This window comes from Temnothorax americanus, unplaced genomic scaffold, assembly GCF_048541705.1.
Source record: "Temnothorax americanus isolate GAGA-0224 unplaced genomic scaffold, ASM4854170v1 Scaffold90, whole genome shotgun sequence".
Lineage (NCBI taxonomy): Eukaryota > Metazoa > Arthropoda > Insecta > Hymenoptera > Formicidae > Temnothorax > Temnothorax americanus.
In genome coordinates, this window is record NW_027509813.1 from 447,130 (window position 1) to 458,568 (window position 11,439).

Genomic DNA, 11,439 nt, shown 5'->3' on the forward strand with positions numbered 1-11,439 from the left:
ATTTAATTCGTCTTTTAAATGATTTCTGACGATTATAAAAACTTCCTTTCGAGTATATTGTAAAAATTGTTGATCACTAGATCCTGTAATAAAAGCATACAAAATTTAAAAAACTGATTTGAATATGAAAACTTAGAACATTAAAATAAACCGAAATAAAATAAAAATGAAGTAACTGTAAATATATAGATTTAAACGTTTTGGATAATAGAGCGCGATTTATCGAAAACACTAATCGACGTAAACATCGATCCGGGATATGTATATTGTATGATTTGTTATTATTAGGGATAGAATTACTGAAAGAACAAAAGGACATAAGCATTTTCAAGCCGAGTCATTGTCCTGAAGCGAAACGATCGACAAGTCGCAAATGAGCAACGTAGCGATAATAAGCGAAAAAACAGCATGATAGGCAGCTCTCGGCAGCTAATTTTTGTGAATTTCGCAAGATAATAAAGTGAACTAAAGCCCTAAATTTGGATCTTCGCGGAATATAGCGGAATATAGCGGAATATATAACTTTCCATCCAGTTGAAAATAGAAGTTTATAAAATTATATTGTCTTCGTAAGGCAGAATTATGCCTTGTTTCAACACGATAAAAATTAAATTTATAGGTTATATTAGTGTAAAAACATTTTCTACATACCTGCAGGAGTTATTTCCATGTCGTAGAATTAAAATCGAACACTTCACTTTCAAGCTATCCGATATATAATATACCGTAATTTTCTTTCCTTTGTTACGCGATGCGTGCGCTCTGAACGAAGGCTAACTTTGAACTGAGCTCACAGATGCAGGTATGAGGATAGGGTCTTTTCCTTTTACAATTGGATGCACCAAACATCCTTCTACCCATCCCACCAGTCAAAATTCGCCGAATCAAATTTTCATTTTTTCGTCGTTTCCGTTAGAGTGGAAAAAGGCATATATTTGCCCGCTTTCAAAGATGCGAACACCACTATCCCCGTCTAATACGAGACCTATTGCAAACTTGCCTGAACTGTCTAAACTTTTGGAGCGGATTGTAGCCTCACAAATATTAAGGCCATTGCACGTAACAATGCTTTAGTTGTAATCGTAGGGCCGTAGTCATAATCCTTATAATTTACGCATGCGCACATTATAAACAGAGGTTAGAATACCATTTGGCCGAGTCTGTCAAGGGAATGGGGCGATAAAAAAAAAGAAGTTAAGAATACCACATATATGATACATTTTAACCTTTGAGTTAAAAAATCAGTATATTTTTATACGTCAACTATATATATATATTACGTGATACATTACAACAAATAATTTACGTAAGTATATTTTGCAATTGCAGCAAAGTGGTAAAGTTATTAATTGTTGTATGTAACATTAGAAAATGATGTATATTAGTTTGACCATAATAAACACTTTCTTTCTTTTTTAAATAAACGTATATACTCTTAAATTTTGCAGTTAATGGTGTCACGACTTTTTCACTCCCGGACCGCTCCGGGACGTGTGTCGGATCAAAAGGAGTAAGGAGAGCGGGATGACGGGCCTCTCCGACGATTCCCTCGCACCTCCGGCACTTCGCGAAACGAATTTACCGTTGGGCGCCAGACGCGTCAACGCGCGTCCGCGAAATCGCGAAAGAAAACCAACACGAGACGCAAAGCGAGACGTGCGGATGTGCGAGGAATCGGCTAGCTCGACCTAAGGGCTGGGGCGGGGGTGATGAAGGGCGGCGCGATCTTCGGCGGGGTGACACGCCATAAGGAAGGACACGACTCAAGCAATTAACAAATCAAAATAACATTTATTCGGTCGGTCAGACAATCATATCATCAGCCGCGCGAGCGCCAGAAATGAAACAAAAGAATTAGTAATAGCGCGGACACCAGAATAACGAAGCGCGGCGTTATCGTATAATAAACGCGCAGAAGGCGCTGAGAGATACAGTATGACAAAACTTACAATTAATATGGAACATCAACCGTAAACGCGAAATAATCACGGAATTAGAAAGTAAGATGTCGCAGGAAAGGTCGCAAAAGGGCGATACCTCCCGCTCGGAGCGCGTGAACGCAACGCCGGGAGTCGTGCGAGAATTCTGTCGCCAATTAGCTTAAGCCTAACGAAAGTATGAATCGGGGCGTAAGCCACGTCCCAACGTAATGAGGATCGAACGCAACATAATAACGCGAGATCAATTTCGGCGCGATCGCAAGGAGACGCGAAATACTATAACAAACGCGAAAATACAGACTTAATCTAACGCGAGAAATGACCCAAGGTAGCGTCAGTCATTCGGGCAAAGACAATACTGTCCTCCGAAATTTCCGAACGCGAAAACGAGACGCCGAGGCAATCGGCGTAACGCGAAATACTGGAAGAAACGCGAGGAACATGTGCGGGATTACCGCGAGCAATAATAACACGCGATCACACGACCGATTAACGCGACGGGTGTGCCGACGCACGCGAAACGCCGCAAGAGCGATGTTTAGTAGTTTGATACGCCGGGAATACGGAAGGCGCGAGGCCCAACCACGAGCGCGGACATTATGCGAAACGGACACGCCGTAACAGACCTCGCCACGAATCTATCGCGATCTCCAGAGGCTCGCAATCGCGTCTTTACTTCAATTCCGCGGCCACGATACCATCCCGAGGCCCTTCGCTCTCGCTGTCGATCGCCGTTCGATACGCGGTCTCAAGGGACCGCACGCGTCGCGATATTATAACGTTATCCCGGACGAGAGCGTGTACCGGAGGGCAGCGTCGTGGCGTTACATTTCGCGATTAATTACTGCGGGCAACCTCACCGGTGTGATGTCTCCTCGTAGGGCTCCTTGCCGTCACCTCGTACGGAGGATCGTCGCAGCGCAACGGTTTTTCCGGACTCGGGGTGGCTATCGCGTAGCTTTTAAGTAAAACGTTCGTACTCGCCGACGGACGACCAGAGAGTGTCTCGCTATATTCGCTGAATAACGGAATCGATGCGGCACCCCCTTCCGTAGGGGCTTGCCAACCAATCGAGAGCGAGCGTGCAAGCTCGCGCGATATTCTCACGCAGGATCGTCGTAAGGTGGATCCTTCGGGGGCGCGCAACGGTCCCTCGGCGGCGTAGCGACTTCTACAATTTGTCCCTGGGCAGCGGACTGGACTTTGTTCTAGCCGGTGCGCATCTGGTTTGGCCTCGGGGCGGTGATCAGTCACCCCGCGGGCCGGTACTTCGTGGAGGCAGATTGCTGAGGCCGGGTTTTCCCCAGGCGCCTGGGGCCCCGCTATCGGCGGCCTTGTCCATCGCTGTCTCATTCGCCGCACGCCTGCCGCGTTGCTCTCGCCGCCCGGGACCCATGTAGCTCCCGCTTTCGCCACCCCTCCTCGGTCCTTGGTCCTCCCGGAACCCTCTCGGTCTCGGTACTCCCTCGAAGATTAGCCGTGGTGGGGGTGAGGCGCCGTACGCATTACAATTACACATGAAAATAAGAGAATAATCAAAACGCGGAAACGATATCGATTTTTGGCCTCTGGAGATCTCGTCGTCGCCTCTCTGGCTCGTCCCTGGGCGCAAATTTCCGCGCCTTGTGACGGCGGCGGGGCGCTGTCACGAAGCGGCGGGCCGCAACGTCACAATGGATACAGAAGAGATTTTCATGACATTTTCATTTCTTCAATTGAGTATATATATATATATAACATGTATATGATCTTAAAAAAATAAAACAAAAATGTAAACAATGGAAAAATAGGAAATGGCTTGTAAGACCATCAATACACGTCGAATGCTACAAGGCGATTTTCAACATCTTTTCCAAGCGATGAAATTGGATCCAGAATTATTTTTCCGATACACAAGGATGGATACGATTACGTTCTCAGTGTTATTACAAATGCTTTTTCCATACCTATCGAAGAAAAGCAAGAAAGCTCTGCCACCTGAGCAACGTCTCGCAATTACACTCAGGTAACTTTTTCTTCGCAGGATACTCAACAATTACATACACTTTGGCGTATGTTTTTAAGTTCGCTCTTCTGAATGCATATTAATTATTATAATTTGTATTCTAATAAATAATAAATTAAGTATTAACCTGAAATTAGACATATAAAAATAACTTTAACAATAGAAATATAGAACAAATAACAATTTGGGAATTAATATACATTAAGATAAATCTTTAAACATAATCTAAAGCATTTGCAACTTTGAAATATGTATTGTGACGTGACAAGTTGCGTCTACTTCCCGGACGGGCTCGGCCGAGGGGAATTCGGGAGTGCTTCCTCGTTGGAGCGAGGGAAGGGCGGTTGCGTATTCTTAATTGGTCTAATTAGCTGTTAAGTTTTTAAGGGATCGCCAGTGGAGGCTGGAGTCAACATGTAACGGCCGGGAGCCGCAACAAGGAAGGGCAAAGGAATAAGGAAACGGCCAAAGGACATGGCCGAAAGTCGGATCGCCCGGACCTCCCCGCAAGTGCATGAGTGTCGCCGGCCGAAATTCACTCCGTACTCGGTCGTAACAGCAGCGGCAGGATAACAGTCTAGGAGACCCTGTGACCGGACGGAGGCTCGGTATCAATGTAACACACGCTTACGCGAAGTTAGTACGGTCGCCACTCGGTTTTATCTATGCCCACCGAGAAAGATAAATGAGATTTGACTAACCCTTTCGATGACTCGCCCTAATTCCCCCTTCTCTGTTTGTTTCAGGTTCTCCCCGTGGACTCTGGATCGCCGCTGGACCTCGCCGTGGACCGTCTCAGGACTGCAGCTGTGCACCGCTGACTATGCCTCAGGACCTTCGCTGGACCGCTACGTGGATCTCTCGTCTCTCAACCGGATCGTGGAACGCCGACAGGTAAGTGATAGGAATCAGGTATGTCTCGTCGGGCAGAATGTGTCACACGAAATGATATGTAATCTTGTTTGCGGGAAATAACTGATTTATTTCTATTTCAGATTACAATGAATTCGCGCACACGGATTCTCGGACGTTCGCCATATACGACTGCGTGTATGTAGGCTGGAACGTATAATCGATGTAGCGTTGATCGATTATAATAATAATAGACGCATCACTCGCGACTGTTGTAGATACTTAAGTTTTACGCGGCAAGCGCGGGATCTTCCCAATATATTTCCTACGACTCCTCGTACGATAGGAGAGAGAGCCTTCGCAACACGTCCGCACGCTACGAAGCTCAGGGAGAGACTCCTCGAGTCTCGCGCTACGCTCGCTCAGCTCGCTCGCGCTATTGGTCCCCCACTCCCGGTGGTGGGATCACGCCACTGCCAGTTGTGCTGGCTCGCCCGGTTAGCAACTGCGTAGTTGCCGGCACAAACATGTTTTGGCCGCTTTCACTTTCGACCTTGGCCATGTATTCGCACGTTCACAATTCGTCTCGAAATACAAGTGGAAATTTCCACGATTACATTCGTATGTTATTTCGCTCGATCTCATACGCTCGCACACTGGGTCGCGATTGACCCATCGATTTTACACAACCATACGCAATTATACATCCGTGGTACATACTTGCACACTGGGTCCTTTCCGACCCGCTGGTCGTTACGCGCAGTGGGTCCCTTCCGACCCACTTGTCGACATGCACACTGGGTCGTGCTCGACCCGTCACTGTAAACGGCACACGCACACCTGCCGGGCGCTTGTCATTCGCCGTATGGGTCTGGTTAGACCCTCAACACTTTGTTACGCGCACTCTGGGTCGCCTCCGACCCTTGGTCTCGGATTTTCGAGACCCTCGCGTCACGGTCGACGGCATCTCCTCAATGGCGTTGTATGGGTCCCTCCGGACCCCTCGGTGTCACTTCTTCCAGGGGAAGTTCCTGGGGCTGGGACTTTCTAGCCCCTGGTGCTCCGGTCGACGCGAATGGGATTTTCACGTCCTTCCGAACCTTCCGGGTTGATTGATGCCCTTGCTTCCTGTGGAAGAGGCACGGCCTCGGTTTTCCGTGACCTGGACTCTGAGCATCCCGACGACTGCCGGGATCGCGTTCGCTGGACGGCCTGATCTTAATTCTATGATAATTATGCCCATTCATTGGCTAATTCGCAAGATCGGTGTCCCTACCGCACACTGGGTCATTACGGTACTTGACCTACATTTGCTTATCGCGAATCTACGTTACTCGGACTTAGCGTCTCGCGCGTCTCCAACGTCTTTTCGATATTTAGCGGATGTAGTCATACGTTTTAGCTCGCGTCTCAATCCTCGACTGTTCGTCATGTGAAATCCGTACATATCTATTCTTTACACGCGCTCATTATTATTGCTATTACGATATGTTACTCGGGATTAAATAATTCCACAGTATCTATCACGAAGACATGAATGAAACTTTATTCAGAAACATTATTATCGGGATCTTGACTCAGTGTAAACAAATTAAATCTCGCACACATTTGTATTTTCCGCTATGTACTTCTCATCGGACGTTTATCGCCTTGGTATAATAAATCGCACGCTCACTCTATATGCTTCTTTACATTACGCCATACAATGCAACTCATAATATATTTGTGCATAAATCGATAATCAACAAAACATCTTATATCTAATATTGTTACGGAACTAAATAATATCTCCGGGCGCAATTATTCGTATTTTGTAACTCAAAAGTCATTCTTTATTATGATAACATAAAACCAAAATAAATGTGAAAATGTTTCCCGCTCGCAACTTATAACTAGGTTTTGATCGTCGAAGTCGGGATGGCTGATTCCTCCGTCGTTTGTCCGTCGTTACTTGGCCGCTTCGCACCGTCGTGACCTCCGGGTTGTCGGTCTGCGCCGTTGTCGTCTCCGGAGCGGCGCCTCTCATCGTCGTGACCTCCGGGATTTCTGGCGTCGTCCATCTCCTCGTGGATGCGCTCTACCACGACCTTCGGGAAGCCGATTGGTAGACTTTTCCTTTGGGCCTTGGTCTTTGGCCTCTTGCCTACAACAGCTGGCGGCTGCAACCCCGGGACACACGCGAACCGTACGTTTCGCGAATAATTTTTTTATCGCGCGTCCGAACTCGTTCAAGGTCGCTGTCGTCACATCCTCCTCTTTTTTTCTTGAACGACGCGGCGAGCGGTTCTTTTTTCGAAAGAGGAGCGAACGTGTTCAAGGTCGTTCTATTTTTTTAGACGTGTCGCGTGGGGCGGAGGGTGAGCGTGTGAAAACACGTTCGAACGTGTTCAAGGTCGTTCTTTTCGCGGGATCTCGATTACCTTTCTTTGTTCTTCATCGTTTCGGTTCGAAGGTTGTTTCAATCCGTCTCTTTACGCATCGCGGATGACGCAATCGCGGGGATCGTGTGGTAAGCGGAGTCGGGGATCGCATCGAGATATGTTAGGTACAGATCTGGAAGGAGGGGAAAGAAAGAGAGAGAACACGCAGATGAGATTTCCGCGCGAGAGGTACTTATTTATTGCGACAAAATAAAAAATACATATGTCGATAGTAGCTAGGCAATATATACTTCTACCCTAAGGGGGAATTGCGGGGGTCGGGGGGGATACGTTCCCCGCGGGGGGAACGCCATAAGAGATGGGCGAGGGGGGTCCGGGAGGAGCAGGTGGTGGGGGTAAGAATGGGGGAAAAAAGAGTGGGGACGGACGAGGAGTGGGGGAAGAATTCCACTTCTGGCCTCAGGCTACTCTGGAGGGGAGCGGGGAAGGGGGGTACCGCGATACCGACGGTGCGCGAGGAGGGAGCGTCGTCGATCGCGGCGAGGCGCGTACTGTCGCCCGGGTCGGACGTGGTTTCCGGCCGCCCGTTTCTTAAACGGCGAAAATCGCGAGTCGTCCTCCCGCGAGAGGGAGCGTCGATCGCGCGCTTCTTCGCTCCGACGGGCCGGACGCGGTTTTCCGACGTATCGAAAGAGAGAGACCGAGAGAGAGAGACGATACCGCTCTTTTCGTTCACCCCGAACCGTTACGTTTCGCTAATAATATTTTTTTACCGCGCGTCCGAACTCGTTCAAGGTCGCTTTCGACGTCGCGTCCTCCTTTTGTTTTTTTTTCTTTTCTCGATTGACGCTGCGAGCGGTCGTCGTGTCTTCCCGCGAGGGGGAGCGCCGATCGCGCGCTTCTTCGTCCCGACGGGCCGGACGCGGTTTCGCGAATAGTATTATTTTATCGCGCGTCCGAACTCGAGTTCAAGGTCGCTGTCGACGTCACATCCTCCTTTGGTTTTTTTTTCGAGCGACGCGGCGAGCGGTTCGCGGAACACGCGCGACAGACTCGAGTCAACGAGGCACGGCAGTAATATGTATTTTATTTGTTAAATTTAAATCAAATTAATTTTATAAAAAAGATGTATAATGTATAAATTAATGAAACTTACGATTAAACATCACGGGGAAGAGTATATCCCCGACCCGTCAACAGACGGACACGGAGCTCGGACAACAGCATGAACAACGCCATATTATCCGGCGGGTCACGCCGATCACCACCCGGTAAAAAGTCGCGCTGACCGATGCGGAAACGTGGACGAGTGTAGGTAAAGCCCTCAGCCCTCATCCAACCAGTCGGGCACCACCAGCGTAGGAGGGGCGGTTTCCTCCCCCGCATCGGCAGCCCGGAGTTCCTCCAGAGTCACCACACCATTAACTGGCACAAACTGCTCGAGAGGAGTCATAATCGTAAAAAAATTGAAAAGACGTTACGCGACGGAGAAACAGTCTTGAACTAAAGCGACTCGTTAAATTATATAAAGCTAGCAGTCATAATCAGCAAAAAAAATGCGATAAAAATAATACCAAGATAGTACCGGATGTGGTTTTTCGACCAGCTTCGTTGTATCGAGAGAGACCGAGAGAGACGATACCGTTCTCTCTTCGTTCACCCGAACCGTACGTTTCGCGAATAATATTTTTCATCGCGCGTTCAAAGATCGCTGTCGACGTCACATCTTCCTTTTGTTTTTCTCGAACGATGCGGCGAGCAATTGTCGTTTTTTTTCCGGGGAAAGAGTTTATCTCTGGGTATGGAAAACCAAAACGTTGAGATAACGAACGTGTATAAAAAGAATTTTGCTCGCGACGGCGCGGCATACGGTGACGCGGATTGACAAATGTATCGTGACAGAGCGGTGCGAACCGATCGGAACGGGAATAAGTTGTTTTTTAATGCGGTATGAGCGACGAGTACGTAGAACTTTGCAAACCGGTGTTTAATCCTAAAATTAGAAAACCGATCGTAAAAATAAGCGAACCGTTCGTGAGGAATTGTTGCAGATCGGATTCGTGGAGAGTCGACGTAACGAGATATCTGATCCGTCGCGAAATCGGAATCGCCGATCGCCAATTGAACAGGAGGTTTTTCTATTGCCAAATATATTTGAAAAGAATAGAGGACGGTATTTATACGTCTAATTGATTTAGACCCGACAGCGGTGATAATGTAGCAATAGCAATGTGCGTACTCGCGAATGAACGATCACCGTTATTACTCGTCCCGAGGAATCAGACGGCGAATCGTGCTGTTACGAGCCCATGCCCGCGTTCTCGTCGGATTCGGACGAAGAATCGGCGAGACTCGAAACGTCGTTATCGTCAAACGCATGTGCGTTGGTGGTGGTGAAGGAGGACGCGCGATGGAATCTGGCGACTCATCATTTGCGGAGAGAGATCGGAGCGCGAACTGCGCGCGAGCGCGCGTGGATAGAGACGACGATGGTAAATTCCGCAAGGGCGCACGATTATACGCGTAAATTGCCGCTCAAATATCATCATTATTATCAGACGGTGTTCGGAGGAGAGAAGCTACGTAGGATTTACACCTGCGGGTCTCGTCGTCTTTTCGATCGAGTGAAATTCTGTGTTCCCGAGGGTGAAAGGCCCTTCTGGATAACATGCAGAAAGAGTGCGACGAATTGCTCGCCGCGGACGTCCGCGACGCGGACGGATATCGCGCGTGGGGACGACGATGCGACGAGTGTCTCCAGCTCCTGCGGGAGTGTCGAGTCGGACGCTCCGGAGGGCGAGGCAACACCGGAGCCGTGACCGCTCTGGTGGCTCGAATAGCGCGACTGGAAGGTTCGAGGGAGGATCTGCGTCGGCGATTCGAACGCGCCGTGGGTGCCGGTTTGGACGGTGAGGGTGCAGGTAGCAGCAGCAGCAGCGTCAGCGAAGGATTTTCGTGGGTCGAGATCGACGGTGAGTCGTTTAAGTAATATTTTTTCTAAAATATATAAGTAGGGAAAAAAGAAATTTGTAATTATCGTATACATAAATGACTCATGTTTAATATACAATTAGGTAAAAGAATTATTTAATTATCTGTTAGTAACTCACACTTAACATGTTTTTTTTTATAGATATTCCGATATGACGAAACAATAGATGCCACGCTCCTACCAAAGGTGTGTGATAAAAAATGTTTATGAAATTATTTTTAATAAATTATTTTTTATAAAATCAATTTTTAGTGGGTAATAGACGTTCCGGGCACGGGGATGTTACACATTTATGATACGATACAGTGGGAGATGCAGTTACATGGGAAGACATCTTTGGTCTTTTGCCCGCCGGAGGTTAGTATGTTCATTATTAATAGCATACATAATTTTTAAAAGTATATATACAGTATTTAATAATGTGTGTTTTCAGCATGTTATTTAAACTCAAATCAGTGTAAAGGGCTACGTTAATAAAGACCTACAAGCGTGGACACAAGCGGAGAGGCGGTGGCGACGAAAAGACGTCGATTATTTGTGGTACGATACGTCGTACCGCCGAGATATCGCGGCCATTTACCACGTGGCGGATGTTTTTGACCTGACGCGTCTCTTCGGGCTCCAGCTCTATGAGGAGGAGCCTGAAGAACGAAAAGACGTCGATTATTTGTGGTAAGATACGTCGTACCGCCGAGACATCGCGGCCATTTACCACGTGGCGGATGTTTTTGACCTGACGCGTCTCTTCGGGCTCCAGCTCTATGAGGAGGAGCCTGAAGAACGAAAAGACGTCGATTATTTGTGGTAAGATACGTCGTACCGCCGAGACATCGCGGCCATTTACCACGTGGCGGATGTTTTTGACCTGACGCGTCTCTTCGGGCTCCAGCTCTATGAGGAGGAGCCTGAAGAACGAAAAGACGTCGATTATTTGTGGTAAGATACGTCGTACCGCCGAGACATCGCGGCCATTTACCACGTGGCGGATGTTTTTGACCTGACGCGTCTCTTCTGGCTCCAGCTCTATGAGGAGGAGCCTGAAGATTGGAATCAAAATAAACCTTACTATTTATAATATTTTTTATAATATTTTTTATAATACTTTTTTATAATATACAATTTATAATACTTTTTTATAATACTATTTATAATACTTTTTTATAATATTATTTTATATTTTCATAAAAAGTTATCTTATAAATATATACAAAATATATTATAGAAAATGAGCGTCGATGTCAATTTTTTCCTATTTCCATGTGCTCTATC

The 11,439-nt window shown here is 47.2% G+C and overlaps 1 long non-coding RNA gene across 1 annotated transcript; it reads left to right on the forward strand.

The window, feature by feature from the left end:
- The first annotated feature begins 9,888 nt into the window (after positions 1 to 9,888).
- On the forward strand, positions 9,889 to 11,176 carry LOC143908258 (uncharacterized). Its single transcript, XR_013260087.1, has 3 exons — positions 9,889 to 10,150; positions 10,312 to 10,356; positions 10,423 to 11,176. It is a non-coding gene; the product is annotated as an uncharacterized LOC143908258 (long non-coding RNA).
- Positions 11,177 to 11,439: the final 263 nt, after the last annotated feature.